Source organism: Danio rerio, chromosome 8 (assembly GCF_049306965.1).
Source record: "Danio rerio strain Tuebingen ecotype United States chromosome 8, GRCz12tu, whole genome shotgun sequence".
In the NCBI taxonomy this organism is placed as follows: Eukaryota; Metazoa; Chordata; class Actinopteri; order Cypriniformes; family Danionidae; genus Danio; species Danio rerio.
In genome coordinates, this window is record NC_133183.1 from 33560114 (window position 1) to 33572977 (window position 12864).

The 12864-nt window shown below is 34.2% G+C and overlaps 1 protein-coding gene across 1 annotated transcript in view; it reads right to left on the reverse strand.

Annotated features, from left to right (window-relative positions):
• The window catches only part of ghra (growth hormone receptor a), a 152217-nt gene that overhangs the window by 27913 nt on the left and 111440 nt on the right, over nucleotides 1–12864 (reverse strand).

A 12864-nucleotide genomic window follows, 5' to 3' on the forward strand; every position in this document is an offset into this window, starting at 1 on the left:
TGTCTGGCAGCGCTGTGGAATAATAATCTGTGTATGTGGTTGTGCAGGCGTGAATATTTTGGATCTGACCACTGATTCCTACACAAGAGATGGATTTCTTAAACCTGAACTAGTATGAAATGTTCCGGCTAAATAAAAATGAGAAAGCATGAAATGAACTCTGACATTGATTTTTGAAGATGTAAATTATGTTTAAATGGCCGCTGGTTGTTCCTAAACAACTATTCAAACACAGACTTTTTAGTTTTTAAGGTGAAAAAACAAAACATTTACATTACGACAAAGCAACACATTGGAATCAAAAACCCGTAAAAACTACAGTATATATATATATATTTTACATTTTTATTTATTTATTTATTTTTTAACTAACCCATGTTTTTATAAAATATTTATTAGCCTAAGATGGTTAAATTATATGAAAACTATATATAAACCATTGGCAGTACACTGTTAAAACGGTATCAAAAATGGTATCGCCTAAAATGGTATGTAAATTCTACAATAAAATAAATTATCACAGAGTAGGGCTACAATATTGCAAAAATAAAGTGGTTTCAATTAATAAATTTTTATTCCACCAATAAAATTGAGTTTAAACTAGGTCTGTGCGATTGGCAAAAACAATTATCACAATGTTTCATATCATTCAATATCGATATTTATTAATTTTTTTTTAATAATACATTTACCAATAGTTTTTTAACCACCCTATTTTAATTTACCAACATTACTAAGGCAAATAGTTTTAAAAGTTAGAAACAAAAATATTTAAAGAACATATTTCATCTCTATATATCTAAAATATACATAAGTGTTAAACTAATTGTGACAGCCATTTACATAATTTTATTATATCTATTTTGCTATATCATCATGTCTATTGATTAAAAAAATATCTTAACTTTGTCAAACGCTGACTAAAAAAACTAACAAAAAAAAAGACTTTCTTTTTCACAATATATCACCCACCCCAACTTAAAATGACCCCGTTAAACTTATTTCACTCTATTTCCGGAACTTGTACATAATAGATGAACATACATTGGTTTTTCCACATAATGATAATAAAAAAATATATATATAAAGCTATAGCTCATATGGGTGAATGTTTCACATGAATGAAAAACATGAGGCTTACTGTAGCTCCCCACAATGATGGACAGTAACTAGGAAACTGGCCCATATAAAGCCTGGACAAATGTTTTCCACTTCAACAAACTGCAAAAAGATCTGGCCACATTTCACCAATTAACCCATCTTGATGGATTGCGATGACTTAAAAAAGCATCTTTATCACCGGTCCGTCCAGCAAATGTCTGGATTGGCTCTGGGTTATGAGCTGCTGAGCAGACGAGCCATCTTTTTTTCCAGCTCATTTGCTGCACAGACGACAGTTTAATAGCAGGATGAGATGAAAGTGCGTACTTCAGCGAAGATAGTGCAGTGTTTGTTACTTTTGTCTGGTGAGCTTCTGTGCGTCATTCAGAAAGCATGTGAAATGCATTTGACGTCGACTATCAATGACGCTAAAGCATCTGAAGTGAGGACTGTCAAAACTGTACTTTGCAAAGATGTACATTAGTGGCACTTTAATTTCAATGTGTGAGCATGTGTTTTCTTCATTTTATGCCTGAATAAAGAGAAGCAGAGATACCAGCACTTATTAATGATTAGGCTTCTTTAAATCCCAGTTGCAATTCATTCATCAAGTGTTTTTAATTAATGAATTGTTTTAAATTGCATATAAATTATACCAAGGGGCAATTTCAATCAGACTTCTTACTAATGTAAATTATTCAGAAAGGAATGCTGCTTAGAGAACATTTTTCAAATGGCTACATATATGTTTATGGTCCATCTTCTAAGAAATTATTCGAAAGAATGAATTTAAACAAAAAGATGGGAGTAAAGAAAAATAAATAATGTTATTATAAGATATATCAGGCGACGCAGTGGTACAGTAGGTAGTGCTGTCGCCTCACAGCAAGAAGGTCACGGGTTTGATCATCGGCTGGGTCAGTTGGCGTTTCTGTGTGGAGTTTACATGTTCTTCCTGCCTTCTTGTGGGTTTCCTCTGGGTGCTCCGGTTTCCCCCACAGTCCAAAAACATGTGGTACAGGTGAATTGGGTAGGCTAAATTGTCCGTAGTATATGTGTGTGAATGTATGAGTGAATGGATGTTTCCCAGAGGGTTGCGACTGGAAGGGCATCCACTGCGTAAAAACATGCTGGATAGGTTGGTGGTTCATTTCGCTGTGGTGACCCCGGATTAATAAAGGGACTAAGCCGAAAAGAAAATGAATGAATGAATAAATAAAATATATCAACATAAATATAAGAAATGCATCATGGCTTTGACAAAAGAAAGCATAATACATTTCTTATATATATTATTTGTAATTGACAATTGATTAGAATTAATGTTTTAAATCAAGGATATCCCACCAATTAAATCAAGGATATTCCACCAAAAAACGCTTTCTTAATTATGTTTTTTTTCTGTAACTGCATGTGAATTATTACCCCACTGAATTATTAGCCCCCCTGTTTTTTCCCCTAATTTATGTTTAATGGAAAGTAGATTTTTTCAACAAATTTCTAAACATAATAGTTTTAATAACTTATTTCTAATAACTAATTTATATTTGCCATGATGAAAGTAAATATTTGACTAGATATTTTTCAAGACACTTCTATACAGCTTAAAGTGACAATTAAAGGCTTAACTTGGTTAACGAGGCAGGTTATGCTAATTTGGCAAGTTATTCTATAACGATGGTTTGTTCTGTAGACTATAGAAAATAAAATATAGCTTAAAGAGGCTAATGATGTTGACCTTAATTTTTTTTTATTAAAAACTGCTTTTATTCTAGCCAAAATAAAACAAATGAGACTTTCTCCAGAAGAAAAAATATATACTTGCATACTAGGAAAATTTCCTTGCTCTGTTAAACATCATTTGGGGGGCAAATAATTCAACTTCGACTTCAACTGTACATATTCACATGTACATGTTCTGTGTTTTTGCCATTTGTAGATAATGGCTCTCACTGTGGTTCGTTTTTAGGCTTTATAACCTTTTCCAGTCTGGTAGATCTCTATTATTTTTCTCATTAGTAGTTAAATGAATTGTTTATTTATTTATTTATTTATTTATTTATTTGTTTATTTATTTATTTGTTTGTTTGTTTGTTTGTTTGTTTATTTATTTAAATTCATCAACATGATGTCTAGCTTTTGAGGATATTTTGATCCTTTGGTCTCTACTTCACTTGTCAGGCTATTTAAGTGATTTTCTTGATTGCAAACAAGTGTGGCAGCAATAGGATATATGAGCTAGTGTTTCTTCCCAAACTGATAAACTTCCGGTGAGCGGTTAATGTGACTTTTTTCAATTTTATATGGTTCCTTTTGCAGCATCGATCTTGTAATGTAATTAAAATACAACCAGTTAAATAGACTTTGGCATTCATTTAGTTGCTCAAGCGTAAAACGAGACAAAAAGCCTTTTACTCGCGGGGTAAAATAAATGATCATATTTTAAAGACATGGAAGGGAAAAATGTAATGTAATGCAGTGCTTCTTGTGCAATCAGAGACCCACTTTATTTCGGATATCACTGAGCCAGTGGAGATGGCTGATTTTTAAAGAAAACCTTAAACGTGCCGATTGTGCAATGGCATACAGTTTACCGGAAATAACCCAGGTTATTGACAGATATTATTATTTATATAACTTATATATAAAATAATTAAATTATACTTGTTTAATAATATTATAGGGCGACGCTGTGGCGCAGTAGGTAGTGCTGTCGCCTCACAGCAAGAAGGTCGCTGGTTCGAGCCTCGGCTGGGTCAGTTGGCATTTGTGTAGAGTTTGCATGTTCTTCCTGTTTTCCCTTCCCCCACAAGTCCAAAGACACGCGGTGCAGGTGAATTGAATAGGCTAAATTGTCCTTAGTGTCAATGAGTGTTCATGGATGTTTCCCAGAGACGGGTTGCAGCTGTAAGGGCATTCGCTGCGTAAAACATTGGCTGGATAAGTTGGCGGTTCATTCCGGTGTGGTGACCCTGGATTAATAAAGGGACTAAGCCAAAAAAAAAAAAGAATGAATAAATAATAATATTATATAATATAAATAAAAAAGTAACACTAATTTTACCTGATGATGTCCTTATAACTTATATAATGCTGTTAAAATGTGATATTTTGTCTAGAATTTCTTGCCCACAGCCCCTTAAAAAGAGCAAATAACACTGATTGTAGTAATGTGTATGTTCAGGGTGAGGAGTAAATTGAGGAAATAAAAAAGGAAAACAGCTTTTGTGAGGAAAACAGGAGAAGAACATTATGTTCCATTAGCATAAGGATGTGTTCATTAACAGACAAGAGTTTTCATGCCTTTTCACGGAAAATCAGAACATTATGATAATCATCCCTGCATCGTCCACAGATAGCTTATTGTGGTTTCATTTATTCGTCAGTAATTGGTTCGGGAAGCATTCTGACCAATAACTCAATAACAAATAAACAAACAGAAATGGCTTAACGTAAATCCAGAGGTCATGATTTGTCTGCACTCATTTGGCAAACACATAAATGAAGCTTAAAAATCCCATTAACTGCTTCTTTGCACTGGAAGCCTAATAATAACAGCACACAGAAAGCTGTTGCATTTCAAGCTTAAAGTGACAGTCCACCCCAAAATGAATGTTTGTTGTTAATTAACTTCCCTTCATGTCCTTTAGGACGTAGGTGACCTTTTTCATCAGTCGAGTATTAAAAGAAAACTTTCAGATGAAATTGTCATCCTTGGTGATTCATATAATGCAGGTGAGTTTAAAATATTCCTAGTGACCCCCCTGTGTGCTTCTTTAATGTGACCATAATTAACAAGACATCCGTTTGAAGTTTCCATGGAGACATCAAGTTTATCACTAACACACCACAGCCCCAATTATACATAAATATTTTGTTTCTTTTTTTACTTTTATGCACGTTGACAAACATCCTAATGTTATTGCAATCTATCTGATATTCTGATTGTAAAAATGCTTAAGAAAATGTATTTTGTTGTTTAAATAGCTTGATTGTTTAAATAGCTTGATCATGATTATATTATTTTAACCAAGGTTCATTGGAAATATGTGCCCAGGGATACACATTTTCTCAATGAAGAGTTTAGATTCTTTGCTCGAGTGCGGACTTCAACTGACTTGACCAGTGGGCAGGGTCAGGCCAATATTTTCGCCGCTATCTTCGGGTCGGGCCATGATCAAGCATTTGTGCTTTTAATTTAAATTTTTTTTATTATTTAATTAATTAATTAGGCTAATTGGGTGGACATCTATGTCATAATTAGAAATATGATACAAATATTTTAGCAAAGCCAGTTTAAGCAACACGTGTGGGTCTACAAAGTTGCACAATTCGCAATGCATGTCATGTGCAGCAACGCTCTACCTTCTGCGACAGCATCTCCTCCACTGGCACACATTTACACTGCACGCGCAAGCAGAAGTGAAGCATCATGCCTGTGCAGCACAGATGTAGAGCAAAAACAGGGCAGAAAAAATCAGTAGATCTTATTGATGTATTTATTGGATGAAATTGCTACTTCCTACCGTCATTCAATGTGGTTTTGGTCATTATCAATACATTGTCACTTTAATTGAGTGTGAGCAGCAGCAAAAATAAACCCAGCACCGAAATGATCATGGCTCTGCTGCTTTAGCTCCACTCATGCTCCGCATTGACCCACTGCTTCTGATTGCAGTATGAAAGCTTTAAACTGCTAACAAGGACCCCGAAAAATGGTGGGAAAATGGTGATAGCAGAATAGACTTCCATGATGAACAGACACATTAAGCAGGCTAGCCAAGGAAGAAAGAATGATAGTTAGCCTTCAGTGTCCTTCTTTGTTACGATCCATTCTGAATAAACAAACAATGCAGTTTACATGCATCATCCTTGTTACTTTATTCTTTAAAATAAATCTAAATAATTTTTTGTAGTTCTAACAACTAAGAACTATAGTTGAGAACGTCTGTTATAATGGCCCACGTATTCAAAAATAGTCTGGTTTAAATCAGGCTCTGGCTCATAATTACAGTTAATGTGTCTAACTGGGTCGAGCTTGGACATGAGGTGCACAGGCATGGATAGGGTCGGGTTTAATTTATTGGGCCTGATCTAAGCTCCATCTCAATGTGCCTGTGTTGTATTATTTCATCTTTGATGGTTGATGGGCACCGCTATGTTTATTCTACGCTGCAGGAGAGATCAGACATGTCTACAACATGTTAATTCATCAAATCCTCCTGAGATACATGAAAGTAAGTGGCTGTTTTACTGGAGGGAGAATAGAGTAAATATTCTAGTTACCTAAACAGTGTATCTGATGTGAATAAAGCACATTATCTGATTAGATTTTAAAGTAATTATTATTACTGTCACCATGGACAGTGTGTATTTTACGTTTTGCTAGTACATATTTTTTTGTACTTAAATGTCTGAACCCTAAAATAAATATTATTTGTTTGAAAACACAGATAAATTGTGATTTATGACGAGAGTCATTCTTAAATATTCTGTCCCACAATGCCAGCCAGCAGGAAAGCAGATTTGAATTTAGCAGCTGATCATTTGACACACTCACTGATATAATCACACCAGTGTGACTGTATGTGTCAATGACTTATGAGGAGACAAAAAAAGCAAGTACAGGCAAAATCTTTGCCTTATACCTTAATTCCCATGTCTTAATTGTGAACTGACTTAAGACTTAGTTCTCTTGAGGCTGTGAATCAACTGTAATAATTTTGTAAATAAAGTTGCTGCACAGTTTAATTGTTTCACAACTTAATGTATTGCCAAGAGCCAAAGGCATTCATTTTGTTTAGCCTGTTTGTTTTTTGACTCACAGAGTGCTGCTAGTCATTGACTAATGAATCTCCAGGGACCACAGTTTCAGCTTAAAATTATCTTCAATGTTCTACCAAATAAAAAATGTGATCTAAATCTTGGATGGCCTGCAGGGTCAGTAAATTAACAGCAAATTTTCACTTTTGGGTGAACTGCCCCTTTAAACCTTTTGTTTTAAATATTCAATTTTTCAAAAAAAAAAAAATTGAGATTGGCAATTGGTCAAGTAAAAACAAATTATGTTTTCCCCTATAGCTGTTGTTTTCATAAAAAAAACTGTCTCATTTCTTTGACCTTAACAACATGGGTCAACTTGGCTAATAAACAAGCCAAGTAATGAGCACAAAATATGACAGCAGTGATTATGCAATTTGCACATTCTCTGTCCCTCAAAACTAATTACCAATCTCTCTCTCTCTCTCTCTCTCTCTCTCACACACACACACACACACACACACACACACACACACACACACACACACACACACACACACACACACACACACACACACACACACACACACACACACACACACACACACACACACACACAAACCAACTAATGAGCAGATATCAGAAAAGCCTTTGACCCAACGGCGTAACCACATCTGAAGTGGTTCAATATTTACTGCAAAACACAATTAAAATAATCAATCAAAGCAGCAAATTCGGCAGTAAACAGTTCCAAAGAAATGGCTATTATTCTTAACCTTAAAAACACCCCAACACGACAACAAAATTGTCCAGTACTATGTTATCGTCAAAAGTATAAGTTAGTCATGATTTTAGATAAAATGTGAAGAGGCCAAACTTTCTCTCGCTAACTATGCAAATGAAGTGCTTTCCAAAATTATGCTTGATTAAAGTCTCAAGGGAAAAAAAGTCCCTCTGCAAGATCTATTCCAGCAGGGTCATCTGGGGTGACCATTTCAGCGCTACAAACACACAAGTGTCAATCATAATAAAAATGATAAAAATTATAATAAACTGTAATGCTCTGCCAGCAGAATGTGTGTCTTGAAAATGCATTCCTCATGCTCATCTGTGGTGACTATTGAGATGAAAGAAACACACTTAATACTCAAATTTCCTGTTTATGGCAGATTTATATACTACAAGCACACACAAATTATTGGCAAATCACAGCATAATTTTCAAGGCGACCTCAAGTGTTTTAAGTTAGTAGGAAGTTTACTTGTTTTAAGTTATACTGATTGATTTTTTCCTCAGTATTGCCATTTCTTGCACATTATAATTCTGACTTTTTTTCTCATTATTCATTTATTGTATAACTGCAAGATATAAAGTCAGAATTATAAGGAATTATTGAAATAATAAGTCAGAATTATTGAAATGAATTGCATTATATAATGCAAATCATTTCAAACTGACTTTTGTTACTCAGTATTGCCAACTTGCCATTTTGAGTTTGTTCTTAGAATTTTAACTTTATTTTTGCAACTGCGAATTAACAGCTGTCAAATCTCAAATTACAATTTTTGTTTTGTAACCATAAAGTTTAAAAGCCAACAACTCTGAGAAGAAAAGGTCACATTGGCAGATTATTATTATTTTTTTTAAATGCAGTATGTAAGTTTGACACCCAGTGGTTAAACTAGGCATTGCACTCCTGGTTCAAAACGCACAAGCAAAGGTTGCCAGATTGACAACATCAACAGGAGTGTGTCTCCTGTTGATGAAAAGCAATGTTGATAAAAGCAACGGCACGCAATAGAAGAAATATTTTTCATATGAAAAGGACCAACCAACACCTAAAATAAATATTGTAGAAAACGCTTCTGTTTCTTGCAGCAGAACAATAGGATAAACTGACAATGATCACCTCAGGTACACCCCATGTGCTTTATTCAGTGCTAAATGCCAACAATGTGAGTTTGAATGCCATTATACATATTTATTGTTTACTGAGTGTAAACTACACATATCAGTGATTCAGCAAATACATTTAATGATGTTAAATAGGTTTAAGATGTATTAATTAGATTATAAATCGTGTTATTTTGCTGGAGCACTAGTCTGTGCTTCTGAATGGCTGTATTTAAATTTCTGTCGTATTTCATCTGGTGCAAACAGCCACATTTTTTATCACTGCAAATCGCATCACAAAGCATGTTGTTAGGACACAGCGTTACAATGTAACCTGCTCACCTATTGTTTACGTTTGTAATATTAATATTGTTTTGCTAATTAATAAAAACATCAAATGGAACTCTATGCATTTCATTTCAGAGTCAGCTACTGTCCACCGGAGGTCACTTTTCGGTTGCAGACGCACACTTTTAAAGCCTTCATGACTGAATAAATGAAATACACTGTTTTCCAGTAAGGCAACCCTGGGTGCTGAATTATAATTGGCAAAACTGGCATTGGGCAGGTTAAAGGGACAAAAACAAAGACAGATGTTCCAGCACGTAACGGACATTTTCAAAGCAGAATATCTGACTTTAGCATTTTTTTTTCAGATAAACAAGAATGTTTACTTAGCATGATTCTTAAAGATATGCAAACATATTATGTTTTTTTTTTTTGCTTAAAAAAAAAAAAAAAAACACATACAGCACCTTTAATCTTTTGCTGAAGCAAAGTTGCATAAAACAGCAATCAGACATTCATTTTATACCCTCAAGTATCGAAAAACAACTGTATATGAGGATAACACTTGATGGATTGAAAACTCAATTTCAGGAGGTGTTTCCAGTGCTGTGCTGAGCACAAGAATGCGTGTCACTGCTGGGTCAAACTGTCATCGCTCTAACAGACCAGTACATAAAAATACTCAGTGACAGTCCAGCACGTGCACCACCTGCTGCTCTTTGCCCTTTAAAAACATTAAGTTCAAGGGAGGAAGTAGGAAGAACAGCAGTGCTTGTGAAGAAAAGGGAGAGAAACGAGAGACACAATCTCCCGATAAAACAATAGTTCACAAATTTTTTTTATTTCATTGCACACAACTTTTAGTTGTCGAGAAAAAGGAAAAAATTAAATTAATTGCGAGTCAGTTACAATCAGTCTGAAGCTGTAAATATTTACAAAAGGTAAACTGTGAATATGATTTCAGTAAATATAACAATTGTAGAACTATATAATGTTTTACCAGAAAATATCCTACTTCAAAATTTTGCTCATTTCAATGTTACTTATCATTTCTAAGTATTTATTTGAATTTTTAGGCATGTTAAATCAAAGTAAATATTTGACAAATACAAAACAAGATTAAACACAAAATGAAATGCCTGACGTAACAAAAATTGCACATACAGGAATACATAACCATAGAGCATTATCCCGGCATCCTCGCTAAATTTGCCTAATGGCCTCTCATGGCCTCCTAACCATCCCCATATCATAATTGGCTTCATCACAGTGTGCGGTCTGGTACATATGTATCAGTGCAACAAAAGTGTTATAAAACAAATATTAAAAATAATATAAATGCAGCTTTTATACATTTATATTACACAGTTCTCAGCATAATTTAGTATAGCCCATTCTGAAAAATCTGAAGATTTTTTTGTCAATTTCACAGTTAATATAGGTATTGTATTTTAGTGCATTTAAACAAAACAAATTTATTAAACATATTTATTTATTAAAATAAGATTTTAGTCACTGAACATCTTTAGAAATAGAAAGACAATACATTTAAATGCATGCGAAATATTGCAAAAACAACTTTATTTAAATTACAAACTACAAAATTTCAACAACATTTTATATACATTTTTTTTCTCTTGCTTTTTGGATTTTTATTTTATATTTTTCTTTAACAAATTTGGGCTACTTATTTTTAAACCATTAGCGCAAGTTTGTTAGATTTTATTAGATTAGCTCCAGTAGTAGCAGTTAGGCTTCAGTACTGACTAATCTAATGTATAGAAAATATTCATTTAAATAAAAGATTTGGGAGGGGTGTACTCCTATATGCTGAACACTGTACACACACACACACACACACACACACACACACACACACACACACACACACAAACGTGCACACACACACACACACACACACGTGCACACACACAAACGTGCACACACACACACACACACACACACACACACACACACACACACACACACACACACACACACACACACACACACACACACACACAGGGGGCATAACATATAAAACTAAATATTGAATATTATAACTCTATAAAACATTCTGCATATTTATATATCTTATTCAACAATAGATTTATTCAAGGCTGATTTTTTCTGTGGTCGGTGCAAAACAGAGTGAAACTAGATAAACAACAAGGCTGTAGGCAGCAGACACTAAAAGCCGAATGTAAACTGGTGATAAAAATAACTGCAGAGAAACAAACACACACAGTGTACAGAATGAGGCACAGGAAACTCAATACCTTGCAAATGTTCACTTAACTCCAGTGGCCTGAAAGTATTTAGAGAAAGTACTCAAATTATATCATGTGAAAATAATGGAGAATATAATCCGCATCAGGCAAAGGCATCAATGTCAGATATCGGTATGCAAGTGCATATGCCATTTGCTAACATACAAATGATTATTTTCAAAACACTGCAAAGAGCCATGAAGAAGTGCCGGCCTTCAACTGCCCTGTAAATCCATCATTAGCAGAAACCCACTTTGATGTTCAATGAAAATAAATCTAGACGACCAGGCTGAATTACAGCAGATTTATGTCAAGTGGATCTGCGATAATGAGCATAATCCTCCCTAACACTACAATAACAAGGTCTTTAATTGAGTTAATCTACTAATCTAACAATCTTTATTGGCAATTTCATAACTTTGTTAAGCCTCAGTCACGCTGCCCTTTCCGCCCCCTAGACTTCAACTCTTACGCATGCAAATACACAAGACAGGAAATGTTTTTAAAAGTTTCACATGTCGATGCATTCTGAAGTTCGAGCCTGGAAAATTTGAATTTGTGAATTGTGAAATAATTTGAAATATGTCAAAATTGTTTGTTTTATCAGTGTCGCATCATCTTGTTTAATCCCATCCCTTTTTGAAGCATCATGCTCAAATTCTAGTGTGACCGCAGCTTTTTTTAAACCAGCAGTTCTCAGACCTGGTCCTCGTGACCCACCGCTCTGCTTATTTTGCTTAACACACCTAATTTGGATAACCAGCTCGTTAAAAGAGAGCTCAGAGAAGAAACTGTTCAAATCAACATGTTCCCTGCATAGTGTTCACTGCTTTCTACCCCCTTGCACATGGGAAATCGGCTAACTTGAAGTTATAGTGATAAGATAAAAATACAATATACATAGCAGGGGCCTGCGAGGACCAGGACTGGGAACAGCTGACTTTATAGTTAACTAAAATTATATAAAATAATAACATTTTTACTAAGGTATTTTTTGATAAAATAATATAGTGTGAGTGTGTTTAGATGTTTCCCAGAGATGGGTTGCGGCTGGAAGAGCATCTGCTGCGTAAAAACGTGCTGGATAAGTTGGTGGTTTATACAGCTGTGGCGACCCTGGATTAATAAACAGACTAAGCTGAAAAGAAAATTAATGTTATCTATGTTATTATGAATAATTATGTTATTATAATAATTATTATTAATATTATTATTATTATTATTAAAGTTAGCTAAATCAACAAACATTTTTAAAATGTAAAAAGTAAAATAAAAAAATGCAACAATACAAATTGATATAAACAAAAACAGCAGCAAAATCTCAATGACACTAAAATAAAATCAAACAGTACAAAATCATTATCATAATCATATACTGCTAAAATTTTTCTCAAATAACCTCTTGTTAAATTGCCACAGATAAAACGTTCCAGTGCTATCCCTCAAAATCTATCAAACAAATATTTGGCATTTTTCTCTCATACTTCAGCAAACCAGTGTGCTGAATCTGCAGTGGAGTACCACAGAAGGTTTAAATAAGCCTCCCTCGAGA